The 23,775-nt window shown below is 43.4% G+C and overlaps 1 protein-coding gene and 2 pseudogenes across 2 annotated transcripts in view; 2 read left to right on the forward strand and 1 right to left on the reverse strand.

The window, feature by feature from the left end:
- The window catches only part of RAB30 (RAB30, member RAS oncogene family), a 122,813-nt gene that overhangs the window by 57,956 nt on the left and 41,082 nt on the right, over positions 1 to 23,775 (forward strand). The window lies entirely within an intron of this gene.
- On the forward strand, positions 12,339 to 12,740 carry LOC114110164 (ER membrane protein complex subunit 5-like; annotated as a pseudogene).
- Positions 17,427 to 18,664, reverse strand: LOC105603991 (N-acetyllactosaminide alpha-1,3-galactosyltransferase-like; annotated as a pseudogene).

Here is a 23,775-nt window from a genome sequence, read left to right on the forward strand (position 1 = left end):
GGATGACAAATTATACTCTAAGGAAGCAAACAGATGAATTCAGAGTGTTGGACAACTGACTTGGCTTCTGTAACAAGTCAAAAGCATGAAAAAATAATATGAGTGAAGAATCAGAACCAAATGTAATGTATGAACCCTATTTTGATTCAGAGAGTCTGTGGATTTGTTGGCTACGACTGTCATAACAGAATATCAGAGACTGGCTAGCTTAAACAGCAGAAATTAATTTTCTCACAGTTCTGGCAGTTGGAGGCCCAAGATCAAGGTACCAGCGGTTAATTTCCTCTGCAGCCTCTCCCCCTGGCTGGCCATGCCTACCCTGTTCCTGCCTCTTCACACGGTGGACCCTTGGCACACACTTGGCTCTGGTTTCTCTCCATAGGTTCTAATCTCCTTTCCTCTTCTTCTTCTCCTTATCTTCCTCCTCCTGCTTCTAATTTATTTTATTGATACATGGTTGTTTTACAGTGCAGTGTTAATTTCTGCCATACAGCAAAGTGATTCAGTTATACGTATTCATGTTCTTTTCCATCAGTCTCCTTTCTTCTTTTAAGGACTTTAGTCAGGTTGAAATAGTTCAGTTCAATTCAGTCGCTCAGTCATGTCCGACTCTTTGTGACCCCATGAATCGCAGCACGCCAAGCCTCCCTGTCCATCACCAACTCCCGGAGTTCACTCAGACTTGAGTCCATCGAGTCAGTGATGCCATCCAGCCATCTCATCCTGGGTCGTCCCCTTCTCCTGCCCCCAATCCCTCCCAGCATCAAAGTCTTTTCCAATGAGTCAACTCTTCACATGAGGTGGCCAAAGTACTGGAGTTTCAGCTCTAGCATCATTCCTTCCAAAGAAATCCCAGGGCTGATCTCCTTCAGAATGGACTGGTTGGATGTCCTTGCAGTCCAAGGGACTCTCAAGAGTCTTCTCCAACACCACAGTTCAAAAGCATCAATTCTTCGGTGCTCAGCCTTCTTCACAGTCCAACTCTCACATCCATACATGACTACTGGAAAAACCATAGCCTTGACTAGATGGACCTTAGTCGGCAAAGTAATGTCTCTGCTTTTTAATATGCTATCTAGGTTGGTCATAACTTTCCTTCCAAGGAGTAAGCGTCTTTTAATTTCATGGCTGCAGTCGCCATCTGCAGTGATTTTGGAGCCCCCCAAAATAAAGTCTGACACTGTTTCCACTGTTTCCCCATCTATTTCCCATGAAGTGATGGGACCAGATGCCACGATCTTCATTTTCTGAATGTTGAGCTTTAAGCCAACTTTTTCACTCTCCTCTTTCACTTTCATCAAGAGGCTTTTTAGTTCCTCTTTACTTTCTCCCATAAGGGTGGTGTCATCTGCATATCTGAGGTTATTGATATTTCTTCCGGCAATCGTGATTCCAGCTTGTGTTTCTTCCAGTCCAGCGTTTCTCATGATGTACTCTGCATAGAAGTTGAATAAGCAGGGTGACAATATACAGCCTTGATGTACTTCTTTTCCTATTTGGAACCAGTCTGTTGTTCCATGTCCAGTTCTAACTGTTGCTTCCTGACCTGCATACAGATTTCTCAAGAGGCAGGTCAGGTGGTCTGGTATTCCCATCTCTTTCAGAATTTTCCACAGTTTATTGTGATCCACACAATCAAAGGCTTTGGCATAGTCAATAAAGCAGAAGTAGATGTTTTCCTGGAACTCTCTTGCTTTTTCCATGATCCAGCGGATGTTGGCAATTTGATCTCTGGTTCCTCTGCCTCTTCTAAACCCAGCTTGAACATCAGGAAGTTCACGGTTCACGTATTGCTGAAGCCTGGCTTGGAGAATTTTGAGCACTACTTTACTAGCGTGTGAGATGACTGCAATTGTGCAGTAGTTTGAGCATTCTTTGGCATTGCCTTTCTTTGGATTGGAATGAAAACTGACCTTTTCCAGTCCTGTGGCCACTACTGAGTTTTCCAAATTTGCTGGCATATTGAGTGCAGCACTTTCACAGCATCATCTTCCAGGATTTGAAACAGTTCAACTGGAGTTCCATCACCTCCACTAGCTTTGTTTGTAGTGATGCTGTCTAAGGCCCAGTTGACTTCACATTCCAGGATGTCTAGCTTTAGATGAGTGATCACACCATCATGATTATCCAGGTCGTGAAAATCTTTTTTGTACAGTTCTTCTGTGTATTCTTGCCATCTCTTCTTAATATCTTCTGCTTCTGTTAGGTCCAGACCATTTCTGTCCTTTATCAAGCCCATCTTTGCATGAAATGTTCCCTTGGTATCTCTAATTTTCTTGAAGGGATCTCTAGTTTTTCCCATTCTGTTTTTTTCCTCTATTTCTTTGCATTAATCACTGAAGAAGGCTTTCTTATCTCTTCTTGCTATTCTTTGGAACTCTGCATTCAGATGCTTATATCTTTCCTTTTCTCCTGGCTTTTTGCTTCTCTTCTTTTCACAGCTATTTGTAAGGCCTCCCAGACAGCCATTTTGCTTTTTTGCATTTCTTTTCCATGGGGATGGTCTTGATCCCTGTCTCCTGTACAATGTCACGAACCTCATTCCATAGTTCATCAGGCACTCTATCTATCAGATCTAGGCCCTTAAATCTATTTCTCACTTCCACTGTATAAACATAAGGGATTTGATTTAGGTCATACCTGAATGGTCTAGCGGTTTTCCCTGCTTTCTTCAATTTAAGTCTAAATTTGGTAATAAGGAGCCTAAAGGCCTTATGTTAACTTAGTTACCTCTTTAAAACCCCTATCCCCAGTTACAGTCACATTCTGAGGTATACCAGAGCACATGGATTCAACATATACAATTTTTTTTTGAGGGGAATACAATTGAGCCTGTAACAGCCTAATTTAAAAAAGGCATTTTTGAGATGCAGGGGATGTTTTGTTATGGACCAATATCAAGGGAGTATCGTTATTTTTTCTAGGTGCCTTAATAGTAATGTGGTGTTAAAAAATGGGTAGTGTAGAGATGGATTCTGAAGTATACAGAGGTGAGATGATACGATGTGGAAACAAGGTTTTAGAATACTTCAAGAAAAAACAGAAAGCAAGAAAATCGATTGAGTAATAGGCCAAAGTATTGATAATTATTGAATCTGGGTGATTGGGTGTCAGGGGCTTACTTCTGAGTATGTTTGAAAATTGTATAAAAATAATTTTAAGTATTTGGGTTAACAGAAGCAAAGAGAGTTTAATGGCCGTGGGGCTGTTGGTTATGGCTGTCTTCAACACGCTCACCACTTGGGTTGCGCTTCGCTAGTCTGGTTGGCTTCTACATGTGGTCTTCTCGGGAGTCTCTGTTGCCTGTCTCTACTAGATCCTCTTTCTTGAATACAGCTTGGTGAAGGACATCTACAGGAACTTCTTAGGAAAAGGTTTATTGGAATGTGAATTTGTGAGATCTTAAATACCTGAGAAATATTTTAAAAGTTCTGTTCTCACAGTTGATCAATAGTTTGGGTTCTTAGATTTCATTCTAAGTTGGAAATAATTTTCCTGCAGAATTCCTAAGTCATTGCTCCATCATCATCTTGCTTTCATTGATGCTGTTGAGCATTACTGTACTGACTTCATTGTTCTGTCTTTTTTTCTGTTTTTTTCTTTCTTGGAAATTTCTCTTGTTCAGACATTGAACCCCTGTATTGGTTCTCTGGAACATTGTTACAAATATTCTCCCTCCTTTTTTCCATATTTTTGTCTTTCGATTTTGCTCTCAAGGAGATCTCCTCCACTTTATCTTTCAATCCTTTAGTTGAATTTTTAAAATTTCTGCTATTAAATTGTCAATTTCTGAGAGCTCTTTTTGATGGTGGTTCTCTTAGGGTTTTAATAGTATCCTATTTTTGTTTCATAGGCACAGTTTTATTTCATTTTTTGTGAAAATATTAATGGTATTCTCCACCCCACCTCCCCATCCCCCTCCAAAAGTAGCTGTTTCCTTCAGCTTGTTTTTGTGTGTTTGCTGTGGTCTGTATCTTCATTAGAGGCATTCCCAGTATGTCACTGAAATGTGATCTTTCGCTGTGTTGCTTCTGATTAAGGGCAGGACAGGGGAATTAAAAAAGAGCTCTCAAGACCTTGACATTGTGGTAAATGAAAGAAGCCACTCGCAAAGTACCACATGGTGTATGATTTCATTTTAACGAAATGTCCAGAATAAGCAAATTCATAGAGACAGAAAATAGATCAGTAGTTGCCTGGGGCTGGAGAATGGGATGACTGTTGATGGGCATAGCATTTTCTTTGGGGTGATGAAAATATTCTGAAATTGATTGTGGTGATGGTTGTACAACTCTGTGTATATACTAAACACCACTGAATTGTACACTTTAAAAACTGAATTGATCAGGATGGGGGACACATGGGCAACTGTGGCTGATTCATGTCGATGTATGCCAAAAAACACCACATTATTGTAAAGTAATTAGCTTCCAATTAAAATAAATAAATTAATTTAAAAGATGGAATTGAGTTACATCTTAATAAAGCTTAATATTCTAGCTTAATAAACCACCCAGTGATGATGGTTATACTACTAAACACCATTTAATTGTATACTTTTTAAAAGGGTGAACTGATTCATTAGACAACTTTGGAGTTCCTAGGATTAAAATTTATTACTCTAAAAATTGAAAAATAAAGGGAAATAAAAAGTATTTTAAAAGAAAAAAAAAATAAAAATAAAAGGGTGAACTGAGTTGTGAGTTATGTCTTAATAAAACTGTCCAAAAAAAAAAAAAAGCTGTCAGGAAAGCGAATATGGGATGGAGATCATTAACTCTGAGCCTCCCTGTAGCTTGATCTGGGAGGGCTGTCTCCTGGGAGCCTCTGGAGCAGCGTCTTCTGGTTTTCCTTCTGCTCTGTTCACCTGGAGGAGTCTTTCATCCTCTTGCAGAGTGTGGGCCACCTGACAACATTATGGCAGTCAACAGGAGAGAGCGTACGAGAGCCTCTCCTCTGACATTTCACCATCAGTAGATACAGTGCCCTGACTTTTTCTGTTCGCCTTCAGCCGTGCTGGTACTCCTGCGCCAGAGACACTCTTGCTTTTTACTATGGAAAATTTCAAAGATTGACAAAAGTGGAGAGAATAGTGCAATAAACCTCCATGTTCCCACTATCCAGGTTCACAAATGATCCCTTCATGAACACTTTCTTTTCATCTATATCCCCCACCCCCTTCCTTAGACTATTTCACAGCAAGTACTAGACGTTTCTCTTTCATGCTTTCTAGAGACTGTGCTGTGCTATGCTTAGTTGCTCAGTTGTGTCCGACTCTTTGTGACCCCATGGACGATAGCCTGCCAGGCTCCTCTGTCCATGGGGAGTCTCCAGGCAAGAGTCCTGGAGTGGGTGGCCAGGCCCTGCTCCTGGGGATCTTCTCAGCCCAGGGATCAAATGCAGGTCTGCTGCATTGCAGGCGGATTCTTTACCATCTGAGCCATCAGGGAAGTCCTCTGTTCAGTTCAGTTGCTCAGTTGTGTCCGACTCTTTGTGACCCCCATAGACTGCAGCATGCTAGTCTTACCTGTCCACCACCTCCCTGGAGCTTGCTCAAACTCATGTCCATCGGTCAATGATGCTATCCAACCATCTCATCCTCTGTCATCCCCTTCTTCTCCCACTATCAATCTTTCCCAGCATTAGGGTCTTTTCCAATGGGTCAGCTCTTTGCATCAGGTGGCCAAAGCATTGGAGTTTCAGCTTCAGCATCAGTCCTTCCAATGAATATTCAGGACTGATTTCCTTTAGGATGGACTGGTTGGCTCTCCTTGCAGTCCAAGGGACTCTCAAGAGTCTTCTCCAACACCACAGTTCAAAAGCATCAATTCTTTGGCGCTCAGCCTTCTTTATGGTCCAACTCTCACATCCATACATGACTACTGGGAAAAACCATCGTTTTGACTAGATGGACTTTGTTGGCGAAGTAATTTCTCTGCTTTTTAATATGCTGTCTAGGTTGGTCATAGCTTTTCTTCCAAGGAGCAAGTGTCTTTTAATTTCACAGCTGCAGCCACCATCTGCAATGATTTTGGAGCTCCAAAAAATAAAGTCTGACACTGTTTTCATTGTTTTCCCATCTATTTGCCATGAAGTGATGGGACTGGATGTCATGATCTTAGTTTTCTGAATGTTGAACTTTAAGCCAACTTTTTCACTCTGCTCTTTCACTTTCATCAGAAGGCTCTTTAGTTCTTCTTCACTTTCTGCCGTAAGGGTGGTGTCATCTGCATATCTGAGGTTATTGATATTTCTCCCAGTAATCTTGATTCCAGCTTGTGCTTCATCCAGCCTGGCAATTCTCATGATGTATTCTGCATATAAGTTAAATAAGCAGAGTGACAATATACAGCCTTGACATACTCCTTTCCCAATTTGGAACCAGTCTGTTATTCCATGTCCAGTTCTAACTGTTGCTTCTTGACCTGCATACAGGTTTCGCAGGAGGCAGGTCAGGTGGTCTGATATTCCCATCTCTTGAAGAATTTTCCACAGTTTGTTGTGATCCACACAGTCAAAGGCTTTGGCATAGTCAATAAAGCAGAAGTAGATGTTTTTCTGGAATTCTCTTGCTTTTTCAGTGATACAATGGATGTTGGCAATTTGATCTCTGGTTCCTCTGCCTTTTCTAAATCCAGCTTGAATATCTGAAAGATCATGGTTCACGTACTGCTGAAGCCTAGCTTGGAGAATTTTGAGCATTACTTTAGTAGCATGTGAGATGAGTGCAATTGTGCAGTAGTTTGAGCATTCTTTGGCATTGCCTTTCTTTGGGATTGGAATGAAAACTGACCTTTTCCAGTTCTGTGGCCATTGCTGAGTTTTCCAAATTTGCTGGCATATTGAGTGCAGCACTTTCACAGCATCATCTTTTAGGATTTGAAATAGCTCAGCTGGAATTCCATCACCTCCACTAGCTTTGTCCGTAGTGATGCTTCCTAATGCCCACTTGACTTTGCATTCCAGGATGTCTGGCTCTAGGTGAGTGATCATGCCATCTTGATTATCTGGGTCATGAAGATCTTTTTTGTATAGTTCTTCTGTGTATTTTTGCCACCTCTTCTTAATATCTTCTGCTTCTGTTAGGTCCATACCATTTCTGTCCTTTATTGTGCCCGTCTTTGCATGAAATGTTCCCTTGGTATTTCTAATTTTCTTGAAGACAGCTCTAGTCTTTCCCATTCTATTGTTTTCCTCTATTTCTTTGCATTGATCACTGAGGAAGGCCTTATCTCCCCTTGCTATTCTTTGGAACTCTGCATTCAAATAGGTGTATCTTTCCTTTTCTCCTTTGTCTCTCACTTCTCTTCTTTCCTCAGCTATTTGTAAGGCCTCCTCAGACAGCCATTTTGCTTTTTGCAGTTCTTTTTCTTGGAGAGAAAGAGGAGACAAAGCATCCTGAATTCTGTCAGTAAGGGGGTTGTCTAGGGCTCTAACCTCTTTTCAAACTGCTTTCCCTGTGGTCCTTACTTTAGCATCCTGCTCCCCTGCTCTAGGTCCCCTGGAGGAGGGCATTGCAACCCACTCCAGTATTCTTGCCTGGAGAATTCCATGGACAGAGGAGCCTGACAGGCATTAGTCCATGGGGTCTCAGAGTCAGACACGACTGAGAGTGTCTGAGTGCTTCTTTTCAGGAGCACCCAGTATGGCTAGTCTTGGGCCCGGTAAGGATTCTGTGGTTTAAGTCAGTCGAATTCTCAGCTTTCCTTGCATCTGATTTAAGATTCAGATTTCTTAAGTCTGCTAAGTCTGTTACTAGTTAATCATTGTATCCCAAGCTTCCCCAATTTTACATCATCATCTCCTCTCCACGTTCCCTGTCCTAAACTCTGTTTTTGGCTGTGGTAGGTCTTCATTGCCGTGAGCACGCTTTCTCTAGTGGTGGCACGTGGGGGCTTCTCTAGTTGTAGCTTAGTTGCCCCACAGCGTATGGGATCTTCTTTGCCCGACCAGGTATCAAAACCACATCCCCTGCAATGGAAGGTGGATTCTTAACCACTGGGCCACCAGACAAGTCTCCTGAGTGGTTTTGTTATTAAGGAAAAAGCAGGAGTTGGTGAAAGTAGAGGCGTCTGTTCAGTATGCCAGCCTGTCAGAAAGATCAACTGCTTTTTAATTTTTTTCCCTCTATTATTTATTTATTTATTTTTGCTCTGTCCAACCCTCTTCTACTCAAACTGGAACCCTCTTTTATTTCTTTATAGATGATTGATCTATTTCCCTGGAAAACCTGATCTATTTGCCTGGAAAACCCCTTTCCAATCTTCAAGAACTAAGAGGAATGTCCTTGTTTTAACACGCCTCTGTTCCAGCCTTAAGCCCAGGCAAGGTTACGGAGTCCCTGCATTATGCCTTGCAGGCATTTTTGTCCTCACCTCTTATTCTGGCATTGTTTGCCTGAGCTCCGAGTGCTGCATTGCTATTTGTTTTCATCTTCCTTGCTGGCCTGGGAAGTAGGGCCTGAGACTAGGAAGTAGATCTTGTTTTCCTCTGTACCATGAGCAGCGTCTGGTTCCCAGTAAACGTGTGTTCACCCCCAGACTGGGTCTTGGAGCACCGTGCTTCCAGGGTGGGGACAGGAAGTGGACAATGACCCTTTCCTTCTTGCCTCTTACAGGCGTGACAGTTTGCTAAATATTAAGGAGTAGAACATGTTGTCGGCTTGTTGTTATGCAACGTTGCTCCCTTTGCTTTCAAGTCTGGTGTTTTTTAGCCAGTCAGCAGGTCAGAGAGGGTGGGAGGGCCGCTGTAAGGGCGTAAACATCCTACCAAAGAAGGAAGGGACTCACTCACAGATGCTGAGTTTCCCTCCCTTGAGAGAAAGGCTTGTAGTCTCCACACCCCCCACCACGCCCCGCTCCAACTAGGGAAGGGAGGCAGTTCATCCTGTCTTGACAGCTATTCACTCAGCTCTGCAGGGTCTTCCATTATGTTTTCCTTTGGACGTGATGCCAGGAGGATTTTTTAAATTGATGATTATGTTATTAAAAAAAAATCTGATGTTAAGATATTATTTCTGAGAGGTCCTATTAAAAATGCAAATATATAACTTTGAAAGGATTTAACGTGTTGTTTCTTTATATATGAATATATATACACGTTTGGCTGTGCCAGGCCTTAGTTGCGGCACATGGGATCTTCCATCTTCGTTGCAACATTCGGGGTCTTTAGTTGTGGTCTGCAAACCCTTAGTTGCAGCTTGAGGGATCTAGTTCCCTGACCAGGGATAGAACCTATGCCCCCTGCCTTGGGAACTCTGAGTCTTAGCTACTGCACCACCAGGGAAGTCCCTGATTTCGTGTTTCTTGAAGTGTGATCCTCAAGAAGCTATAAATATCATCCTGGGGCGGGGGAAGGAAATTAAGAACTAGTGGCCAAACAAATGTGGGATGCTAGATTAAACAAAGTTAAATAAGGTCCCTTCAAGACCTGTCAGCATCTCGCTGCTGTGCCTTGTGACTTCGAGAGGGGTGTGTAGTAGCAACGTTTCCTGAGTTTATTTTATGTTTCATCTGAGGAGCAAGAGCACTTCAGTAATGTGTTTTGTGGAACACAAGTAATTCTGGAAACAGCCCCTCAGCTTAAGTTCATCCTTTGAGGTCCCCCGGACGTGCCACTTCATCTAAGCTGCCCCTGGAGATATGTAAACTTTTCTTTCGTGAATTGCATGACTTTCCTTTGTCTCGTTGTCTCCCTACCTCTTCTCTACCCACTGTGGTGGTGGTGGTTTAGTCGGCAAGTGGTGCCCGACTCTTGTCGTGTTGCGACCCCATGGACTGTAGCCCTCCAGGCTGCTCTGTGGGATTCTCCAGGCAAGAATACTGGAGTGGGTTGCCATTCCCTTCTCCAGGGGATCTTCCCGACCTAGGAATTGAATCCGGGTCTCCTGCATTGCAGGCAGATTCTTTACCGACTGAGCTACAAGTGAAGCCCTCTCTACCCACTACCTCCTTGTCCATATTGTATCAGTTTCACTGCATCTGGAACATCCTTGTCTTGCACAGACGTACTCAGGAGATACTTGCAGTACTGTATTGGTGCCCTAGCTGAGTCAGCCTTAGAGTTCAAAAGGCAGGCAGGAGTGGGAGCCCAAGAGAGGTCTGGGGCTTGGGACCCTCACTGCTCAGGGATGGGGATCAGGGAGAGGACTTAGGGATGACACGGGACCAGTGTAAGAGCCTGGACACAGAGAACAGGAAAAGAGAGCAAAGTCTGGACATGCTGAGAATATAAATCAAATGTACTGAAGGCCAGCTCTGTGTCTGACACCCTGTGGTAGGCTCTGGTTTTTGTTGTTGTTTGTTTCTGTGTGTGTGTGTGTGTGTGTGTTTAACATTTCTTTCTTTATTTGGATGCATCAGGTCTTAGTTGCGGCACATGGGCTGTTTGTTGCGTTATGCGTGATCTTTCATTGCGGCACCCAGACTCTTCAGCCGTGGTGTGGGCTTAGTTTCTCCTAGGTAGGAGGGATCTTAGTTCCCTGACCAGGAATCAAACCCATGTCCTCTGCCTTCGAAGGTGGATTCTTAAGCCCTGGATCACCAGGGAAGTCCCCTAACCATTGAATATTTAAACTTAATTCTGACCTTTCAAATAGGTGATATTCTTCCCATTTCCTCAATGAAGAAATGGCATCAGCAAGGTGAAGCAGACACCAGTGTTTGTGCCGAGGATACAGAGATGAATAAAGCCCAGGCCCTTCCCCCAGCGAACCCTTGTTTTATGGAATAGGTGGTCCTGTAAATAAATAAACCGTGGGGTGACTACAGTGATTAAGCTGTGGTCAGGGTCACAAGCAAGAACCCAATGTGTTTATGTGGGGAAGGGATGGGAGTTGACAAATCCAGAAAGGCTTCCAGGAGTGATGCTGGAGCCAGGTGGGCTGAGAGTGTGAGAACAGCAGGGACCGAAAAAGCAAAAGCTTGGGGGTGAGGAATATCCCAAGAAATTCATTGCCATTGGAGTATGGCATGTGAGGTAGGTGAGAAGTGAGGCTGAGGAAGTTGTAGACAGGTTGAAGAGTTTCGGATTTGATTTTTGAAAACCACGGGAAGCCGCTGCAGGGTTTTTAGCAGAACAGGCCCGTGTGGATACATAGTGGTAGGTAGTATTATTCCCATTGTCTGTGAGGGAAGCCAGGCTTGGAAAGAGACTTGCCCAAGCTCACTCAGCTTATCAGAGGTGAAGCAGAGCCAGTTTCAACTCAAATCCATCTGGATCTTTCCATGACTAAGCTGCCTCTCAAAGTAACAATGGCCAATCATCACACTGAGTTTCCTACTGAAAAGTACTCTCATTCTGATATTGGAATGAGACAATAGTTTTAAGACTTAATATGGAAAGAAAAAAAAGACAATATGATAAAAAAAAAGTTGTTCTTTTTTTTTTTCCTGCCTTCTTATTTATTTTCAGAGTAAAGAAACACTGGACAAAGTTAGGAGATAAAATATGCTTTATAATAAAACCCATTTTACTTCCAATAAAAGTTCTTATTTTCTAGAAGTTTTAGCTTCTAATACATTTAAAGTTTTAGCTTTAATACATTTAAAGATAGTCTAATGATGGATGAAGATAATGAGAATTTATCAGTGTAAAATGACATTCTTTATTCATTTTTCCTTATTTTATTTTATTTTTTAATTTAAACTTTTAATTTTATATTGGAGTATAGCGGATTAATAATGTTGTGATAATTGCAGGTGCACAGCAAAGTGACCCAGTCAGTTCAGTTCGGTTCAGTTGCTCAGTCATGTCTGATTTTTTGTGACCCCATGGACCACAGCACACCAGGCTTCCCTGTCCATCACCAACTCCCAGAGTTTACTCATCATGTATATTGAGCCGGTGGTGCCATCCAACCATCTCATCCTCTGTCGTCCCCTTCTCCTCCTGCCTTCAATCTTTCCTAGCACCAGTCTTTTCTAGTGAGTCAGTTCTTTGCATCAGGTGGCCAAAGTATTGGAGTTTCAGCTTTAGTATCAGTCCTTCAAATGAATATTCAGGACTGATCCCCTTTAGAATGGACTGGTTGGATCTCCTTGCTGTCCTAGGGACTCTCAAGAGTCTTCTCCAACACCACAGTTCAAAAGCATCAGTTCTTCAGTGTTCAGTTTTCTTTATTGTCCAACTCTCACATCCATACATGACTACTGAAAAAACCATAGCTTTGACTAGATGGACCTTTGTTGGCAAAGTAATGTCGCGTACATATATATGTATGACTTTTTTTTTGAGCATAAGCCCATCTGTTCTCCTTGGTTGGCCCTTGTAATAAACCTTTTTTCTGATTAAAAAAAAAGGCTTAATGTGATCAAGAGCTAAAGTTGGGCTGCTCTTTTGGAGTCATGGCGCCGTCGCTATGGAAGGGGCTGGTGGGCATCGGCCTCTTTGCCGTAGCCCACACGGCCTTTTCCGCTGCGCAGCATCGTTCTTATATGCGATTAACAGAAAAGGAAGATGAATCACTGCCAATAGATATGGTTCTTCAGACACTCCTGGCCTTTGCAGTTACCTGTTATGGTATAGTTCATATTGCAGGGGAGTTTAAAGATAGGGATGCCCCTTCAGAACTAAAAAATAAGACATTTGACACACTAAGGACTCACCCATCATTTTATGTATTTAATCATCGTGGTTGAGTACTGTTCCGGCCTTCGAATACAACAAATTCTTCAAACCAAGATGCATTGTCCTCTAACACATCATTGAAGTTACGAAAACTTGAATGACTACGTTGTTAAGATTTTTACAAATTATAATAATAGGACAGGACACAAAGCTGGAATATTGGAGTTTGGGATACAAAACACTCCCCCATCAGTATTTATATTGATCGCTCAGACCTAATGAAAAAAGTCCACGACCCTTATTTGTACACTGTTAACCAAGTCATTAATGCAGTATAAGTTATCTGTGAAATGAGTCTTTGATCTTTCATAGAGAGAATTCTTTTTTCATTTAAAACAAATTCACATTTTTGTAAAAGTCACTGTTTTGAGCACATTTCTTTGAAAAATGTTGATGGTTTTATAATTATTTATTTTCTTAGATTTCTTTTGCACTACAGTTTTCAGGATCCTTTTGGAAATAGTGTGACTACTGCATTTTACAGCATGAATGGTAGCAAATGGTCTTAAGTTCTTAACCACAAATGGATTTCTCTAAAGAGACCAAAATGGTGACTTATCAGTTTTTCTCATGCCCCCTAAAAAGTGGCTCTGCTTCAGCAGATACTTGCCAGTTTTTAACTTATCCGTGACTTCTCACCCTACCCCACTCCCATATACCTCCTAACATCAGCTGTCTTGTTTCATCACTTCTTCGGAGTTCAGTGTGCAGTGAGCAAGTTTTGTGTCAGAAATCCCTTGTCATAACAAATAGATTTAACAAACTCAGCTTACGTAAAGCTACCTGTGTTCTCTTCATGTATCTGTAAAAAGATGTCCCTAATTGATTATGTAGTGTAAGAATAGTTGAAGATAGACCAGAAAGACTATCCATGAATTATCCTTCCTATGTAGAAGAACAGTGATCACTGAAGAAAACTAATTAGTTGTTACTAGCCAGTTTAACTTATTCAAAGCCTCTGTTATTTTATTGCGTACTAAACTAGTGAATTAGTTGGAGAAGGCAATGTCAACCCACTCCAGTGCTCTTGCCTGGAAAATCCCATGGACGGAGGAGCCTGGTGGGCTGCAGTCCATGGGGTCGCGAAGAGTCAGACACGACTGAGCGACTTCCCTTCACTAGTACTTAGTGCTGTAAAGGTTCAGAGAAGGAGGAATCAGGGAGGACATCATGGGGGAGATGGCATCTGTGTTGCCCTGAAGGAAGACGTAAACTAGAACAGATAATGCGAAACCAGGTGAGAGAACGATGGGGCTGAGGGGGTGGAGTTGTGCATCCACGTGGTAGAGCAGGAGTGGGCATGGGAAACAGATGACAAGAGGCCACTTCCTGGCATAGCCATAGCCACTCCCTTCCAAAGATTGCTATGTAAAGAGGAAAGAAACAACGATCATATAACTTGATTTCCATCTTCACTTTTGCTAAATGTAAATACACAACTGACATTCTTAAAATATTTTTAACTGCCTTATTGCAGCCACTAGAGAGTTTATTTCCTGTCCTGTTCCCCCTTACTCTGCACAGTGATATATCTCAATGTCCCCATGCCCTCCTCAAAGCCACTCTGTACATAAAAGGACAACAAGGAAGACTCTACTGCTGGTAGGACCGTAGTCAGATGTACACACATAAATGACATTTGAGTGAAAATGCAATCATAGGATTCTGTATGATGAACAGAGCTTGCTTATGTAGAAGGGGGTGTGTGTTTGTGTTAATTCTCCCAAGTTAAGATTCCTTCTAACTGTTCTGATGATATTCAGAGCCTGGAGTTGGAATCTTTTGCAAATGCTACTCTATTATATTACTGTTGATGGTGTGGGGAAAAAAGGATGTATATATGAATCAAACAGACCCGGGAAGGTATTCCAGCTCCCTTCCTACCAATTCTTTTACCTTGAGCACATTATGAACTGTCTTAAGACCAAGTCTTATGGATCTTTGATCTTATAATTATGCCACTTCTTTCTGCCATTGTGAAATTACCCATCACTGGATAATTTTCAGTAGCAAATAAGTATGCTCTAAGGGGACAACAGAGGATGAAATGGTTGGATGGCATCACTGACCCAATGGACATGAGTTTGAGTAAACTCTGGGAGTCGGTGATGGACAGGGAGGCCTGGCGTGTTGCAGTCCATGGTGTCCCAAAGAGTTGGACACAACTGAGCGACTGAACTGAAGTGAATATTTCTTACCTGAAAACAGCCCCCCCAAAATGAAAAATGTTTTCTAATTTTGTTTCTCAAATGTTACAAGATAAATTCATTAACTTAAAACTCTGTTGATCTTATTCCCCTCTTGAGCTATCTTTTAGTTTCTGCATTCCCTTCTCAATAAAACTTAACAATGGTCTCTTGTTTTGGCTTTGACTACCTCCCCTCACTCTAATCTCTTCTCATCATTCCGCAGGGACTATTCTTGTCTGTGCCATCCAGTGGCCTTCATGTTGCCAAGCTGAAGGCCACTGCTTTGTTTTGGTCTTCCTTATTCTCTCAGCAGCATGTGACAAGGCTGATCTCTCTTTGACACTCTGCTTTCCTGGGTCTCTTCATACCTCCCTTGACTCTCTTCACGTCTCCTTCTCTCAGGACTTCCCTGTGGTCCAGGGGCTAGGACTCTGCTCTCAGTGCAGGGCCTCTGGGTTCGATCCCTGGTCAGGGAACTAGATCCCACGGGCTGCAATTAACAGTTCCCATGCCTCTACGAAGATCTGAGATCCCATGTGCCACAGCTGAGACCCAGTGCAGCCAAATAAGTAAATATTTTTAAAAACCAAACTCTTAAAAAGAAAATCTCTGTCTGTCTTCAACCTCTAAATAATAATATGCCTCATGTTCTGAAATTGGCCTCTTCTCTATTTATTCACCCTCTGTAGATGTTCTGTTTTAATCTGATGGCTTGCCATAACATCCGTTAGCTAATGACCCTCAAATCTGTAGCTTCATCCTCAGACTTTCTCTGGAACTCTAGATTCCTATCCAGAGAGATGTCTAGGCAACGTTGCAAATTTAATGTGACCGAAAGAGAACTCTGGATGTAGTCTAAACCTGTTCTTTCAGTCTTCCCCACCTCAGTAAGTGGGGAAGTGCTAGTATTCCTTCTAAGTACTCATGCCAAAATATCTAGGCCTTACTTTTTTTTTTTTTTTTTACTGAGAAAATAATTTATTTAATTGTAAATCAGGAATTTTAGTTTTTTAACATTATTAATAAGATTTTTGAGTTTGTCCATTTGGATTTTAAAAAGTGAACTTAAAAAAAAAATCAAGATCCCTTCAAAAGGAAACATCATTCCTTTTCTCTGATCTTTGAGGGTATATTTTCTTTGCTTTCAGGCTTAAATTATGAACTTTCCCTACTCCAGAATGGATCCCAAAAAACTTGAATTATAGAGAGGCGAGAGTCCTAACCGACCTTTGATCGCCTTTTTTCTTTTACAAGCCCACTTCTTCAGGACTTTTGTTGGTTTTGTTTTACTGGGTTGTGAAAAATTTTGGCAAGAACTGAAGAGTAGGGGGCACAGTGAAACAGCAGAGAAAATGAAGGTTTCATTTTATCGAAGAAGCTCACAGTGCTGAGCATCAAGCCAGTGCAGTGGCTCTTCCAAGTCAATTGCTTAAAAATGGAAAGCAATGTCGTAAACTGGAACACAAGCAAAATATAAACGTGCCTGCATGCGTAAATGTTGCCTCCTAACCTCCTTTACATCGACTTGCTTAGCTTTAAAGAATATATAAGATCTGATAGCGTCTTTTAGAGAAAGGAACTGAATGACAAGATGTTCAGTTACAAGGACTGGATCTCCCATTGCCATCCCCTCTACTTTTGATATAAAATCAATTGCCCATTTTTGTTAAACACGTCTGGTTGTTATACTTCAGTAGTGCAAGGGGAAATGAGAGGTTCCTTGATGTTAGTCCTCCAGCTTGGGGCTTGATGGGCTGAGGGTTGGAGCGGGGGCAGCAGAACTCACTGATGACTGACTGTCATGAAGTCCAGGTCTGGGAAATGTAACCCCTGGCAAGCCTCTTCAGTCCCCTGCAGGTCTCTGTCTCCTGTGACACCATCCACTTCTTCTGGCCTAGGATCTGAAGACTCAGGCTCCAGGGTCTGGAACGTGCATGCTGAACACGACTTGGGCAGGACAACACTGGTTCAGCTGTCGTAATGGTTGAGGAGACTGGAGACCACCCACACCGCCTCCCATTCAGCGCCCGGATCCAGGCCATATTTACGTGCCAACCGCATGCCCTGTGCCCCTCAGAGGAGGCACTGCCCCCCAGCTCCCTGTCTTTCTGCCCTCTCTTTGCTTATTTCATGCCAACTTACAGCAACGCATTGCCAACTTACTCTGAGGCTTGGTTCTCACTTCATGCAGAGCACCCACTGGCCCATTCAGATTGCTTGTGACTCCCAACATCTCCACCACATCCACTGGGAATCTCGACTAGTCTTGGCACAGAAGCCAGACAATGTCCTGATAAGGAAAGGACGTTGACTAAACCATTTGAGGATCAACAAGGTAGACTGGGGCCTACTAAGAGTTCTCCTGAGGCAAAAGCAACCCTGTGTTGCTTCAGACCCAGCAGAGATAGGAAGACACTGAAATCAAGAGGACAGCCCCTCACAATCGTATCTTGTTGCCAAACACTTCCCTTCGCATTCTTCTCTTCAGTACGTCAGCTGGCACACATAGAGTGTTTCTGGCTTTTTCTTTCTCTATGGCAATTTTTTTTTTGTGGTTCAACTGATAGTGTATCCTCTTCCCTGCCTCCCCAACGCAGAATAGATAAGAAATCACTGGGAATTTACATCTGATTACCACAGGTTCATTCTCTCATATTACAAGGCTCAAAGTTACAAGGAGAAATAATACGTACTTGCTGTGTTGGTCTTTTGTTAGTATTTTTTTTTTAAGTTAAAATTAAGTGTTACTTTTCTGAGGAAGTAGCCAGAATAATACTCTCTCAAATTCAGAAATGTACTGGCACAAAGTCAAAGTTATTTCTAACCACATGATACTCTTTTGTCTGCCAAGATAGCTTGACAAGCTTAATATCCGAAGGCAGGCCTATATGATAATCCCAGCAGTATTCCGGGGATAAGATTTTAGTGGGTTTGTTGAGAAGGAAATACTTGCTGAGATGGCTTTCATCATGCCTTTGGGTTTCTATGTCATTTTTCTTGTCCTTGAGGACTCCTTTGAAGCACTCCTGAGTGATGTTCAGGAACTGAGTGGGTGCTCCCTCCGAAATGGCCGCGTGGTAATAAAAATCCCCTCTGCCAAAGCGAATATATGCTGCAGACTCCTTCCACCTCTCGTAGGTGAATTTATGGGGATCTGCCTTGTACCACCAGGCCTGTAGCTTTGCTCACCGACTTGCCCAGGGTCTCCATTCCAAACTTGTCCTGGAAGACCTGGTCCAAGTCCATGCAGAAGAGGAAGTCAACCTCATGCCAGACGGGGGCCACGATGTACTCCCCAATGGTCTTCACATGCATCGTGAGGATGTCCGGCCAACTCCTCTCAGGCTTGATCTCAAACACTTTGATGGAGCGCAAGAGGACCCAGGTCTATCAAAAGCATCTTGGAGACATCATCCACCATGATGTAAACTATGACTCTGTGGCCAACCATGAAGTGCTCATTAGTAGATGTTAAGAACTCCTCCAAGTAATGCTCAATGTAACTTCCGACAGCAAAAACTGTCAAAGGGCCTTCCCACACTGCAGGCGCCTTCCATTCCATGGTCGCAACCTCGGGGCGTCTAAGTGGGTTGAATCAGTCCGAGAGATGAAGTTTTCTTTTGTCTTCCTTGTTCCTTTTCTTCTGTGTCTTCGTCTTCCTCGTGGTAACCGTTGTTAAGCCATCTCGGAAACCACCAACCCTTCTGAATACTGCTGCCACCAACTTCGGGGTTTTTTGATGGATTTATCCAGAACAGAGAGCCTTCTGGGCTGTGGCTGTATTCCCCACATACAACAACAGCTGAGACAACCAGCATTGACAAACTCACTTTTCCTTTGACATTCATTCTTTTCTCTGTATCGTCTGCTCCTCTCCTCCCAGAGTGAAAGGCAAAAGCCACCAAGCTCTGTTGAGCTCTGCTCTGCAGAAGGAGGCAGGGCTGGGAGGCAGGGCTAGGAGGCAGGGAAGGTCCGGGACTCCCACTCCGCAAGAGGATGCGCAGAAGCCGGGTGCGCTGGGGCTGGTGGGCACCTCTGCGGCTGCCTTTTCCCGAGCCCTGCGGGGCACGCCGGGCCGTGCCATGCTGGGCTGTGCTGGGACAGGGCTCCAGCAGGCCAGCTGCCGGGCACTCCTCCCTGCCGGGCTGCAGGTAGGGGACCCTGGGCAGCTGGTAGCACTCTCCACGCTCTGCCCCACTCGCGCAAGGCCCTAGGCCTTACTTTTGATTTCTTTCTTCTTCCACCATCATCATCCAGTCCTTCAGCAATTTCAGTCTTCTAGTTCTATCTTCAAAAACATTCCCAAATCTTATCACCTTCCTGCCATCTTCATTCAGTTTCAGTTCAGTTCAGTCGCTCAGTCGTGTCCGACTCTTTGTGACCCCATGAATCGCAGCACGCCAGCCTTCCTGTCCATCACTAACTACCGGAGTTTACTCAAACTCATGTGCATCAAGTTGGTGATGCCATCCAGCCATCTCATCCTGTGTCTTCCCCTTCTCCTCCTGTTCCCAATCCCTCCCAGCATCAGAGTCTTTTTCAGTGAGTCAACTCTTCACATGAGGTGGCCAAAGTATTGGAGTTTCCATCTTCATTGCTAACACCCTAGTCCAAGCCACATCATCTCTCACCTAGGCTTCCTGCAGTAATCTAACTAGTTGCCCTGCTTCAGCCTGTATCTCTGCCACAAGACCCTACTGTACAAGGACCAGAGAAATCTCTGGAAAAGGTTAAGTGGTTTATGTCACATTCCCAACCATCCCTCCCCCTCCAGGTGGCCTCCTGTTGCACTCAGAATGGAATCCTGACTCCTGGCCGTGATTGACTGAGCTGTGTGTGACCTGCCCCGTGGTCTGTTAGCCTTTTCTCCTTGACCATGCACCCAACCTCATTGTTCTATTTTTGGCTCCTTGAGCATGCCAAGTCCATTCTTGCTTTTTAGGCCTCTTTGTACTGCTTATTCCTTCAGCCCAAAATGCTCTTCCAGTTTTTTGTGTTTTTTTTTTTTGGCTGCACTGAGTCTTCATTAGGGCATGTGAGCTTAGTTGCCCCATGACATGTAGGATCTTAGGACCCCAGCCAGGGACTGAACATGTGTCCCCTGCATTGGAAGGCAAATTCTTAACCACTGGACCACCAGGGAAGTCCCTGTTCTTCCTATCTTCATGTGCTTGACATTTTCTTATTCTAATCTTATTTTAAATAGAGCCAGCCCAGAGAGGCCTTCTCTGACAACTCACTCTAAAATTGCTCTCTGGGGATTTCCTTTGTGGTCCAGTGGTTAAGACTCTGCGATTTCAATGCAGGGGGCACAATTCCAATATCTGGTCGGTGAATGAAGATCCCATATGCCACATGCTGCAGCCAAATAAAATAAAATTGCTGTCTGTATACACTCTGTCCTTTCCTTTTATTTTTGTTCTCTGCTGGTAGTTGCCATTATCTGATATTTTTCTTGTTTATCTATGTATATGTTCCTTTCCCTTTTCCTTGCTCTCTTTTCTGTTCAGCTAAGATGTATACTCTGTGAGGGGTGTGGAGAATTTTGTCTGCCTGTTCATCACTGTAGCCTGGGCTCCTGGGTCAGTGACGTGCACAGAGAATATGCTCACTAAAAATGTATGGAATGATGAATATGTTTTTCTCATCTATAGAATGCAGAGGGAAATACTTAGTTCTCAGAGTTGTTGAGGACTAGCATTATCAAATCTGATGATGCATCTAAAGTGAATGGTTCTGTGTCTAGCATCTTCTGCTTAGTAAATAGAAATGGTATTATTTTTAAAGTAGCTGGCTCACTATAGACATTCAGATGTAGCTGTTCTTGTAGTCTGGGTCCTGTGTAGTACTTTATATTGAAATAACCTGTACTCTGAACAAGGTAAAATAAATACTTCCCAATCAGCTTTTTTTTTCCCCCTAAAGAAAACATTTAAAACCTGCTGTTCAGTGATTAGTCAACATCAGTTAGTTTAGAACCATTATTAATGTTACTTCTCCTCCCCCTCCTCCAACACACACAGAGACCCGGCATTATAATAAGGTTTGGCTTTCCCCTGGGAAATTATCATTTCCTTTCTTCTCTGTGGTTATATGATCTTTGCCAATTAACCCTCCTCAGGATCAAAGTGTTTTGGGGTTTGGTTTCCTCCTCCTGGTGTTGAGGTTCTCTGAAAACTAGTCCTAGCTTTTGCATGTTCTGATCAATATTTCTTTTGCATTTATTTAGCAACTGTTTACTCAGGATCTCCTGAGTGCCAGGCAGTGGGGGTACAGACAGAAATTCATAGGCGCCTCTGTCCTTAAGGTCTAGTGGGGGAAGCAGAATCCCTGAACCAGTGAGGATAATCAAGTATCTATGAAGGGAGTCTCATGGCACACGGTGGAAGTGTAAAGGAGAGAGGGGCCAATTCCCACAGGGGAGGGTGGAGGGGTCCAGAGCTGTGTGATTGCTCACCAGCAACAAGGAGAGAATGGCCTCTCCTTGTGAGTGGAGCCATGGAGGGATGAACCTGCCTCAGGGGCCACTCTCTGGGAGCTTGGCATGGCTGTGTGATCATCGTGGTGGTGGTGGTGGTAACTCAAAGGTCATGAGAAACGAAGCCAAAGAGATGAGCGGGGACTGGGTTATGGGTGGCTCTGTGTGCCCTGCTAGGGAATTTGAACTTTCCAACAATGACTTAATAAGATTTATAAGTACTTAAAAAAAAATTTTTTTTTTTTTACTTTTTATTTTGTATTGAGGTAGAGCCAGTTAACAATGTTGTGATAGTTTCTGGCTGACAGTGAAGGGACTCAGACATACACATACACGTATCCATTTCCCCACAAATTCCCCTCCCTTTGAGGCTGCCACATAGCATTACGCAGAGTTCCATGTATAAGCACCTGAGATTTACTGGGTGCCAGGCTCTCTTCTTTGTGCTTTGTTGTATTAAATCTTTTCATCTGTAAAATAACCCCATGAAGTAGGTGCTGTCATTATCCCTATTTACAAATGAAGAAATGTGGGCACCGAGAGGAAAGGGAACTTGCCCACAGTCGCCCAGCTCTTCGGGGCACAGACAGGACTCAGACTCGGGCAGTTTGGCTCCTGGGTTTACCTCCTTCACCAGGGCCCTGTTCTTCCTCTCACAGTGAGCTTGTGTGGGCAGCCAGGATCTCCGAGGAGTTTGAAGTCTGGGAATGGCATGGTCAGATTAGTTCTTTGGAAATTGATATTGTGGTGGAGTAGTCACATTGCCACATCTTGTCCACGAGTTTGTTTCCAAAAACTTCTAAGGCAAAGAATGCATTGTGACTTTTTACCTTGATGTAGGCAGTTTCTGAATGAGGTTGGCCGTGTTCACAGTGGCATCTTATGTCTTCATCAGCCTAGCCCAGCCCAGCCCAGCCGCTTTCCCCCAGCCTTGTGACATAGGACAGAGGCTTTGCTAGACACACATGGAGGAGATGAATAGTCAGTTTGTCTCGAGGGACCCTGTTGTTTGAAAAGCCCCAAAGTGTCACACTCCTGCAGAAACTGAGCCCGTCCATGAGGAAAGCAGACTCAGTCTCGCCTCCCTGTCTGCAGGGCCCACATTCAATGGGCAGCGGAGCCCAGGCGTTGCTTACATAGCGATCCCTGTTTCTCTTTCTGGAGGGATCCTTGCTGGTGAGGTTGTCACTTCGGTGTCAAGGAGGTTAAATATGCTGGATCAAGCAACCAGTTGGATTGGATCCCTTCAAGCTTTTCCTGATTTGAAAACTTAATCCATTGTTATATCTATTATCTTTTCTTTTTTAAATTTTATTTTTAATTTAAAACATTTTTATTTAGGCTGTGCTGGGTCTTTGCTGTGGCTCATGGGAGCTTCTCTAGTTAGTTGTAGTGTGAGGGGCTTCTCTCTAATAGCAGAACACGGGCTCTCGAGCGCATGGGCTCAATAGTTGTTGTTCACGGGCTTTGTTGTTCAGTAGCCTATGGGATCTTAGTTCCCTGACCAGGGATTGAACCCATGTCCCTTCACTGGAAACTGGATTCTTAACCACTGGGCTACCAGGGAAGCCCCCCATTATCTTTTCCAAATCTGAGAAAATTCCTTCTAATTTACAACAATGCCAGCTTTAGTAGCACAGCACTCTCCACGCTCCTGGCTTATGGCTATTGATACAGGCCTAAGAAGGCTGAGCGCTGAAGAATTGATGCTTTTGAACCATGGTGCTGGAGAAGACTCTTCAGAGTCCCTTGGACAGCCAGGAGATCCAACCAGTTCATCCTAAAGGAAATCAGTCCTGGGTGTTCATTGGAAGGACTGATGTTGACGCTCCAGTACTTTGGCCATCTGATTTGAAGAGATGACATACTGGAAAAAACCCTGATGCTGCAAAAGACTGAGGGCTGGAGGAAAAGGTGGAGACAGAGGATGAGATGGTTGGGTGGCATCACTGACTTGATGGACGTGAGTTTGAGTGAACTCCGGAAGACAGTGAAGGAGAGGGAAGCTTGGCGTGCTGCAGTCCCATGGGTTTGCAGAGTCAGACACAACTTAGCTACTGAACAACAACAACACAGGCCTAAGAGTCTTCCGCAGGCGTTAGGGACTTTGATCATTCCAGCTGTTCTGCCACCATGGTGTGAAATTTCTGTTTTGTTTACAGTCAGACATTGTATGAGGTCAGTTCTCTTGACAGCACTTGAAAAAACCCATTGGTATATGTTCCTACAGGTCTTTGTTATGTACTCTGGTTTTAAAAATTGAAATGATTTTTTTAACTGCTTTGGAGGAAATCTTGTCATGATTACAGTGATCAAAACCAAACTAAATCATGTAGTGCTCAGGAAAAAGAGAGGGAGGAACACATCAAAATGCTGGTAGTGTTTGTGTTGCTTTTGGTAATTCCTTTTTCTATGTCTTCTGCGTTTTTAAAAAATGTGTCTATGGTATATGCAAAATGTTAAAACTTGTTTAAAAGGTGG

This window comes from Ovis aries, chromosome 21 (assembly GCF_016772045.2).
Source record: "Ovis aries strain OAR_USU_Benz2616 breed Rambouillet chromosome 21, ARS-UI_Ramb_v3.0, whole genome shotgun sequence".
In the NCBI taxonomy this organism is placed as follows: domain Eukaryota; kingdom Metazoa; phylum Chordata; class Mammalia; order Artiodactyla; family Bovidae; genus Ovis; species Ovis aries.